We start from the raw sequence: 16,140 nt of genomic DNA, 5'->3' as shown, positions 1-16,140 counted from the left end.
CGAGCAACTAATCAAAACTCAGCAATAAGAATGAATCTAAAAATTAATGGCTTCCTTGGACCTGTGTTGCGGAGCAAAGCGTTTCACAAAGAAAAGATGTTGGAAAACCCGATTTCACAAAGATAAGATGTTGGAAATGGCAAGAGTGCACATCAACACCGGCCCAAAATTCAAACAGCGATTTAGATGCAAATTATCTTTTGATTTCGTCCTTGACTTGAAGTCTATAAATTGTTCCTCTTCTTCAATTGAGAAACCTTCAGGGGTAATTTGAAATGGGTTTCTAACCCACTCGTACAGTGCCCATTATGTTGTCGTCGGTTATAGAAGTTTCTAAATTCTTCGTCAACATTGTTAAATGATTTTCAATAGTTGCAAATAAAACTTTGATGTGTTGCTCTTCTGCCTTGTAGGTTTTGATAAATTCATCCACATTTGCAAACATTTCTAATGTTTGTTGCTTTACCTTTTTGCTCCATAACTAGGTTTTTACAGAAAGCATTAACTTTGTCACTCATCTCTAAGATATGTGTATTTTTTCCTTGGAGTTGCAGGTTTAATATATTTAGTTTCTCGAATATGCCCACTAAGTAGTCAATTTCTCTGCTTCTTCGTGATTTTCCTCTTCCAAAAAGATTGCTATTTCGTCTCTTAATTCGTAAACACATTGTAAACATTTTCGCTGTGATAACCATCTTGTCTCGCAGTACAAGAACGCTGAATGTTCCGCTCCAGCCATGTCTTTGTAAAGTTCAGAAAACAGTCTTGATTTTAAGAGTCTCATTTTTATATAATTCACTACGGTTATAACTGTTGTTAACACAATGTTCAAACCAGGACTCATTTCCTTTGCAGCAAGAGCTTCTCTATGAATCATGCAATGTATCCAAATATATTGTGGAGATTTTTCCCTCACAAGAGCTTGTAAACTTTTAAATCTTCCAGACATAACTCGAGCACCATCAGTGCAAATTCCAACACAATTTTTGCACTGTATGTTTGCCTTGCATATAAAATCGTCGAATATTTTGAACAATTTAGATGCTGTGGCTCTTCTTTCTATTGATTTACAAAGCAATAACTCTTCAACTGCTGAAAATCCATGGAAAATGGTACATAAGCAATTAAATGACAATCCTTGTTGCTATCTGTTGCCTCGTCAAGTTGAATTGAGAATAATTGGTCACAAAGCTTCGACGAAAGTTGTTGCATATCTTCACATATATTATCAATTGGCAGAGCAACATTATCATCATTTACTTCAGTCTTCATAAAACCGAAATCTAAATATTCTGTTGCATACTTTCTTCATTTTACTTTCGGTGTGATTTTCTGTGAACCTGAATTTATTGACGATGACGCTCCACAGTCGTCAGATTCCCGCTTATGTCCAATTAAAAATTTATCCATTTTTCTACACTAGAAAAGATTGTTTTTATACCATGTATCACAGTCGTTGCGAACAGGAGTAAAATAACGCCGACCATCGACTTCTCGCTGTTGCAATGTTACTGCCGTCTTGCCATTCCAAGCTTTATTTATACTCGCAGAAACATTTCCAGAACATTCCCGACTTCCCCTGATGAAATCGCGAATGTTTCCGAAAGGCCGATACGAATCAACGGTCTGTGCAGCGATGCCAAATCTATACAAGTTTAGAAAGATTTGATGACATATTTAAATTTGTATGAATATTTAAAAATTTTAATTTCTTTCTTTTTTTTTTTTTTTCCCTAACTTTTATGGGTTTTGTCAGGGTCTCAAAACAAGAATTGCAAGGGGGAAGGGGGACGCCACCAAAACTAATATTAAAAAATAGGGCACACATGAAAGAAGGTTGAGAAACACTGCCTTAAAAGATCGGAAGAGTAGACAGGGAAGTATTATAATAATAATAATATCGCATGGTTGATTAGTGATTTTAATATATTGAATAATACTACTTGTAACATTGAAAGATCTTCGAATCCAGACTTGAAGCGGATTTTTTGTTGTAGCACAATTTTTAACGTTGTAATATTTTGGTCATTTTGGTGAAAGTGTGTTAGTTCTGATGAACTAACACCTTTTTTTTAAAAAAAAAACATTTTAGATTATTAATGCATTCAAACAGGGATAATTTTCTACTTCTAGCAGTGAATGTTTTATGTGATTTATTGATAAAAATGCATCAACACCTTTCATTTCCACGGGATCGGTAGGCAGCCAGTCCCCAGCCTCTAACGACAGCTGAGATCATTTCTAGCGAGGATTTCGAAGTCATCGAATCCACTGTAAGGCAGAGAAACGTCCTCCTTTTGTCCCTAAAATTTATATCACTTCCGCACAAGACAAGTGGCAAAACCTGCATCAAATTAATACCATGCGGTCAGAGGTCAAGAGGAAAGTAATCTTCATATTTTTTTGAAGAGCTAGTTTGTGGATGCCAGTTCAGCTAAACAGTGCCCATGAAAAAATCTGTAGAAGAGACACAATGTGGAAACTGACGGTCTGTGCAGCAGTGGCTGAAGAGAGTCTGTGACAATGGGGGGGGGGGGGAGAACGTTTTGAGGGGTGAAGGACAGCAAGTTTTTTTGAAAGCCAAGGATGCTATAGACGTGTTTTTATGGTAGGAAAGACTAGAAGTAAGAGTCAGCCCAGGAAGAAAGATCTGCTCTTGACTGTAAGGATGATACTTACAAAAAGTAAGGAGAAAAGAATTAAGGTGGTTTTTTTGGGGGGGGAGGCAAAATTGTGTTTTGGAAACATTAAAGGTGATTAATGTAGTTTTCATTATTATATAGCGTTTCTGCAGAGAAGTCTATATATAGACTTAAATGTACAGATTTAAGATACTTTCAGAACTTACATCATGCATCTCTAGGTGCACGTCTTCATCAACCATTGTCTGCAACTAATTTTCTATTTTCCACTGTCACAAAAGAGAGTTATTGCAACACTTCAAAACTAGGCTTTTAGAATATTTTTTTTGAAGCTATTGAACTTAAAACCTCTTTTTGGTCAACCTTCCATTTGGATGAAACCTTTACCAGGGCTTCGTAATCGAAAGCCAATTAGTGGGTCTCATACGAATGCGGAAACATTTTCTTCGGGAAATTCAGTTTATCATCCTAGATAACAGGTAAATAATGCAGAAACAATAATTTACTTGCACTGTAGTCTTAGATGTAATCTAAGCAAACGGCTTCAAACCGTTCATCGCATATTAAGAGATAGCTTATTTATTATAATTTTATGTACATTCAAATAGGGACTCACCTGAGGCGTCTAATAACCGGTGAGATTCAAATCTCACAAATACGCATGCCCACAGTGAGATTGGAATTAGTGAGGCTGTACCTGATGGTTGAAGAGCAGAGATACCATCATTAGACCAACTTTTGTAATATGTACTTTTATGAATTTCCATTAGAAGTTTTCCATTAAAATTGATCCCATTTAAACGAACATTTAGACGAATGGACAAATTTTAAGAGATATCAGAAACCCAAAATTTCAATAAAATCTGTCTAGCCAAAATAGAGTTATCATATGCGCCTGTACACGAATGTACAAAACTAATGTAATGGGTACGTACACATTGAGAAATGTTCCCCCAACAGAAGCAAACAGAACATTTAATATCATTATGATCCTTATCAAGGATTATTTATCTCATGGTAACGTCTATGACACTATGGATGTAATAGAAAGACTTCACAGGTTCGATTGTAATCACCAATCGAACTTTTCCTGTGTCATATTTCAGCCCACTCCAGGACTAGTTCATATTTGACTAGAGATTGCAAATTTACTGACTTTTTCAATTACCGATAATTCGGTGAATATTTTCATAAATACGGTTAATTAACCGGTAATTTCTTACATGTTTAGAGACAAATAGAGGTATGTTGAAAAAAATCAATAAATATTAAACGAAAATTTCATTAAAACATAAAACCTCATCATACTTTTCATGCGTTTAGGCCTACAATGGCCTATCCTAGCCTTAGAAGTCATTGTTGAATCTCTTTAGAGAACGTCTTGGTTTTCTTTTTCCTAATAGTTTTTAATTTAATACTTGTTTTGGTAATCTTTCTGTTTTCATTCTTTCAACGTGTTTCCATCCATTTATGTTCATATTTTTTAATTTTTTATATTATTGATTCCTGGTTGAATTCTTTCATAATTTCTTCATTTCTTTTGTGATCAAATAGAGTATACTTGGTAGTTTTTCTCATAAACTTCATTTCTGCTGTTATTAATCTTCGTTTGTCTTTTTGTTTTGTTGTCTAGATTTCACTTCCATACAAAAAAATTATAAAGAAACAAAACTTTTATTTCAAAACATAAATAGCAACTTTAAGGATGAGTAATAATCACACATAACGAACTATTTTTTTTTTAATTTAGTGTCTTTTTTTTTTATTAAAATAAGTGCTTAGAAAATATAACTTATTAAAGAAGTAGTCCTTCAAATGTGACCTTTTCTTTTTTTTTTTACAAATAAATCCAGCAGTGAAAAAGCTCCCTCAGATTCGACACTTGTTGGTCGATTAGTCCTTAGGAAATCAAAAACCATTTTTAAATAATTGTTTTTTTTTCTTATTGGAAACTTTTCCCTAAATAACAGCTGATGTGGAAGGAACTGAATTTGAAGTTGCAGCGTTCTCGAACCTTAAATCACTAACTTGAATTTAATTTTCTGTTTATTTTTTGCAAGGCGTTCGACTACCTCCATCATCCTCGTTATTTGTAAATTTGCTGATTTTATATAAAAAAAATTCATAGGACATAAGAATAATATGTTGGTCGCTTTATGCAAGGTATCAGCGCTTCTTTAAGTTCACTGCTTCAAAATGAATTTTCATTTGTTGGTTCATGGAGAATGAATACATTTTGTGTTACATCAGCTATATGCAGATTCGCATTTTCGCAACCTAATGATTCTTCAGTAACTTATTCAATATAATGTTAATATAGCACGAGAGAGAAACTCAAGTTCATTATCTGTAAGGTTGATATCCGATCTCAAATCTACGATTCGTTTTCTGACGCAATTTTAAATTGAGAAGCGATTTTTATATTCGGAATCCAATATTTATGAAACATCCTGATCAAATTCTTCTTGAACATATTTTTTGAATATGTCATCGGTTTTTGTTGGTGATCTGTAGAATATTTTCACTGTCATTGGTATTTCTGCTATTAGATAATACAGTTGTACGTTTTGTATAGATTTTAATCGAGAATAAACGGACGTGTCATGCAGCACCTCTAAATTTAGCATCAAGATAATGAATTTCATCGTTTCATAGTCGGGGAAGTTGCGGCAATCATTCCTGACATAAGACGATTGCAGCAAGTGTCAATCTGACAGAACTAAATTTTACAAAATTAGTCGACAATAAAATTATTGCAACATATTTCAAACAAAGCAGCATTTTAAATCCTGCACTTCAGAATTATCCAAGTGTATTCTAGGGTCAAAATCGATCATAGAAACATAAGAGCGCACACAAATAAATGCTCGCTAATGACATTCACTCTTCCCTAGCGCGCTCCGAGAATACACTCAACCTTGGGGATGGTGATAAATAGAGACCCGGCTGCCTCTATTTGCAAAAAAAAAAAAAAAAAGTTTGAGATTAAAACAAAAAAGAGTGCTGCCTACTCCCATTTAAGAAATAAAAACATCTTAGAGGATTTTTAGTGTTTCGCAGCCCTAATCCAAGTACAATATATACTTTTTTTTTATTCTTATCTGATCAAAAAATAAGGAAGTGTAACGCTTGTGCACCTGTAAACTGCCGCCTGTGTTCTAGCATGGCTTAGAGGTTTTCCCTTCTGCGAAACAAACTTCTAGTTGCTAGGCATGCATGCTTCTACACTGTAGTGCCTTAACGATCCTGAATTGTATATACCGATAATTATGTGCAAAATGTCTCACCTCAGATATACCGGCTGTGATCCTTATAATACTGTACATTTGATTTTTATGGTAGCAAAAGAACTATAGTACAGCTACAGACAAAACAGTCACACAATGCAGAAGTATGTTTGTTTTTGCAAAGCAAAAAAAAAAAAATTGTAATTGAGAAATTATAAGCAGCGTTTATAGCCATATACAAGAAATAAAAATTTAACAGCATTGAATTGATTATCAGTAGCGGATTTAACTAAAAGCTTTATATATATGTTGCTCCCATGCACGAAGGGTTAATTTACGAGCCTATTCTACATTCTGTAGCGTGGGTGGACTAAGGATTTCTTTTTTCTATTTTTACCAATTTTATATATTAAATGGGCATTGTGCCGGCATAGACGTGTATGATGCCCATTTAAAATATCATTATTTTATTGTGAATTCGAGCATTCTTGCGATTTATTTGCAATGCTAATTTCAGATTAAGGAAATTAGACACAATGGTACTGAGAATAAATCTTCTTTCTTACCAAGGGATTTTAGGTTAAAAGTGTGGTGACAATGCCAGTAGTATTGCCAGTAAACGCAATATATCTAGGAAAGTGACAGCACAAGATTGAGTTCCATGTATCACATATACAATAATTTTTATCGTAGCTCGTAAGAGAGCTACAATAAAAACGACTCTATGTGTGATATTAGGTTACTGGTCACGAAACCGCACTGCTAACCATCGTTAAGAATGCCGAAAAATTAAAGGCCAGCTTATCACCAAACTCTCCACCAATTATCGCAAGGGCTTGTTCACTGTTCCTAGTGTGGATTCTTTCTTTATCTTTAACATACGTTAAAAGTGTGGTGACGACGCCATAGTAATGATAGCGAACGCAAGAAATCTACGTAAGTAATAGTATAAGATTAAAAGTTCAATGTACTTAAGAAGAAAGATAAAAATTACTACATATGTGATGTGATATTGGGTTACTAGCCTGAACGAAATCACGGAGCTAACGATCAGCACGAATGCTGAAAGAAAAATTAATGCCCACTTATCACCAAAACTCTTCGCTAACTGCGCAAGCATTTGTTGGTCATTCTAATAGGAAAGGATCCTTTATTTAATCTTATCTTACTTTTATTATTCTTGTCTCTTTTTAAATATAAAAAATATCCGCGTTCTAAACAACAGTCAGTAGGTTCGAATCTCACCGTTGGCATGGATGTTTCTGATTGTCTTCAGGTGAGAGATGAACTTAATCGTCAACTGCGAGACCACCGTCCGGCTTACTTGTGGATTGAAAAAGGTTTCTGGGACAGGATTCCCAGAGATGTAATAAGTAAATAAATACAAAATAAAAATAAGTAAATAAATACAAAAATAATAAAAATGAGAGTATAAAAATTGCGCTCAAAGTACAAATGTGCTAAAGGCTTACACCCTTTCGTGAGTGAGAGGCAAAACAAAAAAAAAATAGCATTCAAGTATGAGCCTTAACCGAAAACAGTTTTCATAAATTAGTAAAATCATTCCATAAAAAAGCAACTTATTTTAAGTAAGTGAAGGTTTTTTAAATTGCCAATACGGCCAAAGCAACAAAGGCTAATTGAGGCCATATTATGTCGGTAATGTTTGACAGGTTTGCCTATTTTCGAGATGAAAAGTCCCTATCACCTCCACCTCCTCCCCCATGAGACTAACTCCCTCAGCTGAAATTTCAGCCCAGATAAAAGTTCTTCGTGTTCTACACTGGATTCGAACCCAAGTTCGCCTTTCTTTACGTTTCTTCCACGAAGTTTGGATCTGACTAACATAATTCAATTAAAAACAAGTGTTTTCAATAATGTAACTATCGTTGAGGAATTATTGTATACTGAAATTTGACAGAAAAGTAAATATGATTCACAGTACAGAGGCGAACGTTAGCTTTCGTTTATTTTATTTTTTGCATATTTATTTTTAATAGATGGCAGTAATTATCTATTTGTACAAAGTTAAATGGTATACGAAAAAAGACGAAATCTGTCACAATCATTAGTCTGATAATATTCGCTGCAGCAAGCGTCGTATCATCCTATAATAGGTTCCTACTTATCATATCTAGAGTAAATAAGGATAAGTGTAATGCAGTAGATAACTACAAAACTGGGTTGTAATAAATTTTCCAGTCAGCTTTCAACAACATATTCTTTAACTTGCTAAAATCACCAGAAAGCTTACGAAATTAAGATGAGAGAGAAGTTACATATTAAGCTAAAGAGATCACTCTAGAATCTCAATGATCAACACACTTCGTTTATTTTAAATCAATGACGACATGGATAACTCTAAGGGATTAAATATGTGTATGTATGTGTACACACACTGATTGTCCATTCCATCGTTAGTAAAAATCAGGTCGAAAATGGCGTCATCACCTCAGTACTGGCGTAGCAAATTACCAACTAGTAATGAACAGAGATAAACAGATAGACGCATATTTTGTTGCATCATATCTAACTTTCCTTCAACACAAGTGTATTTGCAGTTACACGGAATACATAGTCAAACATATGTTAATACGAATTCCCCCTTAGTCGCGGGCAGATATCTAAAGGGCATTTCTACCATATATTTCATCAGGTTAACGCTTAAATGTCCTGCAGGTTTCCTTTAACTACCAAAAAGCTGTCATTTAATATTGCATCTCTCTTCACTTCAAATACTAAAATAACGGAAGGAATTTTTCCATCATCGGTAAACTGACTCTCAAGAGCGCTACTGACTCACGGTGTTATAATTATCCGATAAATCGAGGTCTCCATAAAGTTGATCGTTTCCTTTCCTTCCTTGACTCTTTCCTTCTCCCTGACCTCCAAAAATAACTTCGAAGAAAGAAGCCAACTCCGTCTCACATCCTAGGCTCAGTAACAGCTACGAACCGATCACCCTCCCTCACAAGCTGTTGAAGCACAGCCAAATACCAGCGTACTAGAGATAGACGTGCTCGTATACGACAAAGTCCTACATCTATACTTTCTTTGCCCTTATTATTAGGAGAAAGAACAGACTGGGTATGCGAGAAAGTCAAAGTGAGGGCGTATGGCGATATAATTAGTCGCTTTCTGTGTTGGATATATCGTCACATCTTTCTTATCTACTGCGCAATAATAGAGAGAATATTGTGGAAGAATGTCTCGCTTTGATGTATGCGTGTCATTGTGGAATTGCAATCACGTTAGTAAGCTTGTTGTTCTAATTTAGTTTTCGCGAGAACGTTAAATGTTTGGCAATGAAAATAAACAAAGTTTGGAGGAAAGATGGTTGTTGAACATACTGTTGAATATATTGTAGCTATGGTTGTTTTTTTTATCCCCGAAGAAAGTTATTTTTTTATATTTGTACACAGAGGAAACTTTTCACGCATACATCAACAACTCATTATAATTATTTTGTACAGAAATCTTCGGGTGAGTGGGAATTCTTGACATGAACTATTAGGAGATAAATTTTAAAATATGGAGATGGAGCTGAGCGCTGAACGGTCACAGTTAAAAGCTTTCAGGGATTTTAAATGCTGACATCCCTTGCACCATATTATTTATTAGCACAAACAATGTGGTTCGGTAACACTTTTGGACTATTTAAATTATGAGAGAATTACAAAAATCCGCTGATTAAGTAGGAGCATATTATTTTCTCATTTTTGAAATATAAAGATAACAAGAATGATTTAAGAATTCATTGGCCAATCAGATTCTAAAAAATATTGTTTCCGAACTGAAAAAGTAAAGAAAACGCAGAACCATACATTCCAGTTATCCACTTTATTAATCTAATACATTTACTGTAATAATCAACATGATTACTCTGGATTTCAAGGTTTATTCATTTTTGCTTGGTTTATTCATATTTCAGGGAAAGAAGTACATGCTTCATCTTTAATTGTCCGCGCGGTTAGCTTAGTGGCTTTGCGCTTAGCAACCATATGCCTGGGGAAGGAGTGTCTTAGGTTCGATTCCCGTCAATGAGGTGAGCAGCTCAAGGATCTTCCTCAGCCATAGCCAAGTTAGCTCGTCTTGGGCGTGGACAGCAGGGTTTTTTCCGCCAGTTTATCTGGTGTTTTTCATCCCGCAAGCAGGCAAACCGGTCCGAGGACACACGGATTACAGTCAGGAATACTGACCCAGCCATAGGTCTGATTCGTCAGCCTATGCCGGTTCCGGAGCCCGGATAAAATTTTTTTTGGGGGGGACTAGATGGTACCGTGAACTCCCGCAAAAAAAGGGGGGAACGCTGTACATCACACGGAATTTATTTTATTTATCTTTAATTGCCAAATTGCAAATTGTAGCTCTTGTAATGTTTGTCTTCTTTATCAGGAAAGACATTTTGAAATAGAATAAACTCAGCATATTCTTGGGGAGAAATGGTACCAATTAAAGATCATCATCATTATGCTTATCAAGGATTTAGGCCTAGCATGACCCATAAAGAGGACGTCCTGGTTTTCCTCAAGCCATTAGGGAAAAAAAAAAAAAAAACAGGACGTCCTCTTAAACGCTTCAACGATGACTTCTAAGGCTGGAACAGGTCATGCTAGGCCTAAATCCTTGATAAGCATGATGATGATGATCTTTAATTGGTACCATTTCTCCCCAAGAATATGCTGAGTTTATTCTATTTAAAAATGTCTTTCCTGATAAAGAAGACAAAACATTACAAGAGCTACAATTTGCAGTGTCTTTAGGCTTGGAATGAGTAAAAGAATTTTTATCCAGCAAAATGGAGCTTGATGACAACATTCAGAATTCTGTTTATTTCTGATTTTTATCTGAAATAGGAATTCAGAATCCGTCATCTCAAGCAATCCGTGCTTTCATTCAGATTCATTTCATTTCAAACTCATTATTCGGTGTACAAACAATATTTTTTATTTTATTTTTTTTTTGTGGGGGAGGGGGCATCAGCAGGTAACTCACCTTGTGGTTTCCACTTACTTAGTGGAAACCACAAGGTGAGCTTAAACTCTCGAATCTCTGCGTCCCAGGGGGTAACAGCAACAGCCGAGCCTCAATTAAACTTCATTGGTGATAAGTAAGTAAAAACAATCTCTAAAAATTCGGACGATCCCAAGACCACTCAATAGTGGCCGAAAGACCGTCTATCTCAGCGTTGGCTCCACTCAATGATGGCCTTCCACCCACTACCGAGCAGAACCATTCATATTCCGAGGAAAAGCATTTACTGACAAAGCCCCTCATCGGGCCGTGCCGGAAAACACCCTCCACGGAGACTCAAATTGCTCCATTAAGGCAAAAACCTTAAGAGAGCGAACTCAAAACTCTCGAATCTCAGCCTCCCAGGGGGAGTAACAGCAACAGCCGAACCTCAGTTAAACCTCATTGGCAATGTGTAAGTAAAGCCAACTCTAAAAATTCGGATGATCCCTAGGCCACTCAACCGTGGGCGAAAGACCGTCCATCTCAGCGGTGGCTCCACTCAGTGATGGCCTTCCACCCACACACCACCACCGAGCAGAACCGCTCATATTCCAAAGAAAAGCATTCACCGACAAAGCCCCTCAGCAGCACGTGCCGGAGAACACTTTCCCCCGGAGACTCAAATTGCTCCTTTAAGGCAAAAACCTTAAGAGAGCGAACTCAAAACTTTCGAATCTCTGCGTCCCAGTGGGTAACAGCAACAGCCGAGCCTCAGTTAAACTTCATTGGTTCAGCATTGCCATCCATTACCCTCCAAGGGTATTGAGAACAGTTTATTATACCTTTAATCAATATACATTTATATTATATTCGCATTATGTTGGGGTACAGTCAAGTAGCGGTCGCTGCGAATACCCTAAGTTTTCTTGCGTCAAAAGGGTCTAAGAGAAATATATCTTATTTAAATTAAGGGGATATTAAATCCCACATTGTTTTAAAACCGAATAAGAAACTCAAAGATCGGAATCAAAGAGTTTCATGCCGAATATAGTAACTATAAACGTATCGGCGACTACTAGCGTAAGCTAAATCACGTAGTTCAAGTACGTAGTACAAACTAGGGCAACTCGTTGCAAAGGTGGGTAAAGTTCTGATCGCTATTTTAGTATTTTCCATAATGTAAAACCCATCTCCTAGGAGGTTACCGGCAAATTCATCGAAAAACAGTTAATCGAAAGACAATTCACCGAATGCAATTCATCGAACAGCAATTCATCGAAAAAGCAATTCGCCGAACGGCAATTTAACGAATGGCAATTCGTCGAAAAGGCAATTCATCGAATGACCAATTCCTCGAATGACAATTCATCGAACGACAATTCGTCGAAAATGCAATTCATCGAAAAAACAATTCACCGAAAAATTTTCGATGAATTATGAAAGAATTCATCGAAAAGTCATTTTTCTTGCAAACTATTGTTTAGAAAATGTTCAGTAACAATGTGGAACGTTACTCATGATACAGACATCATATGGAAGCGGTCATTGAAACGTAATAATTATTTTCTTGCATTTTAGAGCATTTAATGTAAGTGTACATCCTGCTTCATTGTACAGTTAGCGATTTATCTGTAGGGAAGACAGGAGTACCGCATGCACTTATCTCCCGAATAACCTCGAAAACATGTAATTGCAGTTAATAAGGGGAGGAATAGGCTAAGAAATTCGTTCTACCAAATTTTGCACTTGACATCCTTGATAAACGTAGGATGCTGAAGTCCTTTTCAGCAATTTCATTAAATGAGCTGTAGAATTTTTCTCTTCTCGGTTTCTGCAGTTTTGATGAAAATAAGTTTAGGATGGAGAACTTTTTTTTATACATTCACGCCAAGTTTTTTGTGGTCTTCCATTTTCCAGAGATGAGATGTTTCTTAAAGTTGAGTTTTCTGATTTGGAATTTTCGAGTTGGTTCGAAAAAATGGCTCAACAATGCGATCATGCATGATCGCATTGTTGAGCCATTTTTTCCATGAGGAGACGATTACGAGAGTGGCATACCTAAATATGCTAGAGAAATTTGTGTTTCCCCAGATTGAGAATGTGTAGGGCCTCATTTTCCAACATGATGGAGCAACTCCACATTATGGTGACTGCGCGTATCCCACTGCTTGTGGCCACCGCGCAGTCCCGATTTGATTCCGATGGATTTCTTCTTTTGCGTATATTTATATTTGTGTATAAATAATTAAGTAAAAGAGTTATTTTCCCAAATGATTACTTTTTCCGATTTTTACATATGGCTATGTTCGTGTCCGAACAATTCATCGCGAGGAAAAATCAGAAAAATTCATCTCGCGAACTATTGATTGCAGAAAAAATTCGCTGAAAATGTTATTCGCTAGAAAATTGAAATGATATTGCATTGATACCGATATGAAAAGTAAATGCAGTGAAGATAAATTTCGTAAAGGCGTAAACTTTTACTAACGCATAAACTGAACAAACTTATTTGCCATCGCAATACATAAATGTCTTTTTACCGTATTCAGTGTTAAACAAAGCCACCTGTTTTCTGGCTTCTGCATTGTAGCATCTGTTGAAGTGAAAGTTTCTTTAATGGTACATGGACATTTTCATCGGACAAAACAGAAGTAGTAAAAATTTATCAATTCCTGAGTAAAAATGAATACTTCTCTGTGTTATAAGAAGTTGATTTACAACAAAATATTAGCATTTTTTTATTTTTGAGATCTTCTATTATTGATAAGACATAAGCGCTGCTGACAGTAAAAAAATAAATAAATAAAATAAAAAAAACCTAATGTATTGAGATTAACAAATTGTTCAATGCTAGCAATGTTGAGTTCTTTCCTCATATCATTGTTTTTAATATGATATTGCCATTGATGCCCTCTATTCACGCTTCTAATCTTTCTCTCTAATATCTGCGGTCTCTAGACTGATAGTGTTTTTTTTTTCTAAACCAGCTTTCAGATCCATAATTTTTTAAAACTGGTTCGAACACTGTCTTGTATACAGCTAGTTTTAGTGTTTTGAATAATTTCTCTAATTCCATGAAACTTTGTTCTTTTTCCTTCCTACCATACCAGTTTTGCTAATTCTGTTGTCTATTTCCATATTTAAAATTTTAAATTTGCCAACTTTACTAAAAATTGTGCCTGAATAGCTGAAATATTATGCTTCTTCTGTAAGTTCTCCATTCAGGATGCAGTTCACATTTCGTCTTTTTATTGTTGATTGTTATACCAAATTTAATACAGCATTTATTCAGTTTATTTAGGCAAGCAGACTTATACTGGATTTATATGAGAGTATATATATATATATATATTTTTTTTTTCTTGTAGGATGCATATTACGATAATATCCAGTGCGTAACCATTGTAGATATGTTGAAAATATAATATGAAGGATATCATATACAGAATGATTCAAAATGTATGCTTATTTTGAAGAATTTCTAATGCTTACGCCCCTCTCCCCTCCTTATTCTCTCCTGCAATTCGATTACATAACCACTCTAAATTTCTACAGGTTTGAAAAGTTTCCAGATAGTATTCAAAATCTCTTACTTCATTTTACCATTTTGACAAAAGAAATAAGAGAATAATATTGTTGTACCGTGCAGATTCTAATTCTGTACTCTTTCTTTGCCATCTAAAATCAGCTGTTCTACTGTCTGCTGAAATTATTTGAAATTTTAGAAACACTATGCTATTTTTTCAACGTGTAAAACTGCTTATATGCATACCACAAAAGAAAGTTCAGTAGAAAGTTCAGATTTTTGTTTCTTTTTCTTAAAATAATCTAAATATTTTTACTTCTACTTCAGATGCTGGTTGCTATTTCTGAAGTAAAATACGTCTTAGAAATACTACGTCTTAGAAATATTTGATAGTAATCCTCTTAGCTGGAGGAAAAGGGTAAAGGCTTAGATTACTCTGGGTGCTACTGAGAAAGAAAAGAGAGGACACTTAGCCAGAAGGGACACTAAAGTGCCTCAAGCTGTAGTGCGAATTACATCAAGAATGTCGTGTTTTGTTTTCAATTGTTGATTAGTAGACATCCTAACATAGAAATAAATATAGACATTTCTTTCACAGGCTGATACAGTATTTATCTAAAATAAGTTCTTAATTTATAATGATCAGTTTCATTTTTATTATCGAAAAATTATAAATTATTTCTTTCAATTATCTTGAAAAAGAAGATTTGAATTGTTTTTGAAAGAAAAGGAACATATGCATAATCTTATTTTTTGGTGGGGCGGGGGGTTATAGACTTATTCAATCTGCAGATATTTCAGAGAATTTATTTTATAAATCGTTCGCAAAACAACTGTTACAAACGTAAATCACTTGGGGAAACATGTCCAATCATTTTAATGTAAATACAACAATGCCATGTATCTAAACTGGAAGAAAAAAATATTTATACAAGAGTAATAACGTCTAATAAATCTGCTGATGCTAGAACTCTTTCATAAATAATTTTTTTCTGACATATCTCTATTAGTTATAATGTAATCAATCTACAGATTTTTGCCCTCTTGTATTCTACCATCTTATGGGCAGTAATTTCTTCTTTGTACTACAAAAAAAAAAAAAAAAAATCAGTCAACAAGAAAAATATGTAATATTTTCTTTTTCATTGGGTGAATTTACAATGTCCTTTCTTTGTGTTTTGGAAGGAAAGTGTAAATGATTATTTTCTTACTATTTTTGCCATTATAACATCTGATACAATTAGTATATCTGAACTAGCAGAAAATACATACATATCAATTTAAATCATAACCTTTAATTTCATTTTGTAATGACCAATTATACAGGGAAACCAAAAAGATCACAATATAAAGAAAAAAATTAGTGATATGATTAAAGAATTTCATTTTATTCTCTATAAAGCAGAGTCGCTCAAGCACGTCCTTCAGGAAATCTTCGAAACATGATTTTGAACAAAAATATAACATAATCTTGAACCTCCGCAGCCTGTTTTTTTCAAAAATAATTCAAATATATCAAATAACTATCGTGAATTATTTTTTTTCGAGAACAAAGAAAATGTTTTGTGGAGTAAGCGATTAGAAAAAAATTAGCAAAAAAATAAAAATAAATAAAAATGAAATTAGTGTTCCAAGGTAAGGCAATATTTAAATGAAGAAACTATGCAAGAACCTTTATTTTGTCCAGGCATTAAAATTGCTTTGTACAAGAAAAAGAGAAAATAAAAATAATTTCTATATTTTTAGTTTATCCAATATAACTAGGATTCAGTTACCCAGCATAGAACGA

The sequence above is a fragment of the Typopeltis vanoorti genome, chromosome 20 (assembly GCF_054136105.1).
Source record: "Typopeltis vanoorti isolate ZY-2024b chromosome 20, IOZ_Tvanoo_1.0, whole genome shotgun sequence".
NCBI lineage: Eukaryota > Metazoa > Arthropoda > Arachnida > Uropygi > Thelyphonidae > Typopeltis > Typopeltis vanoorti.
This window is presented reverse-complemented; position numbering follows the sequence as displayed.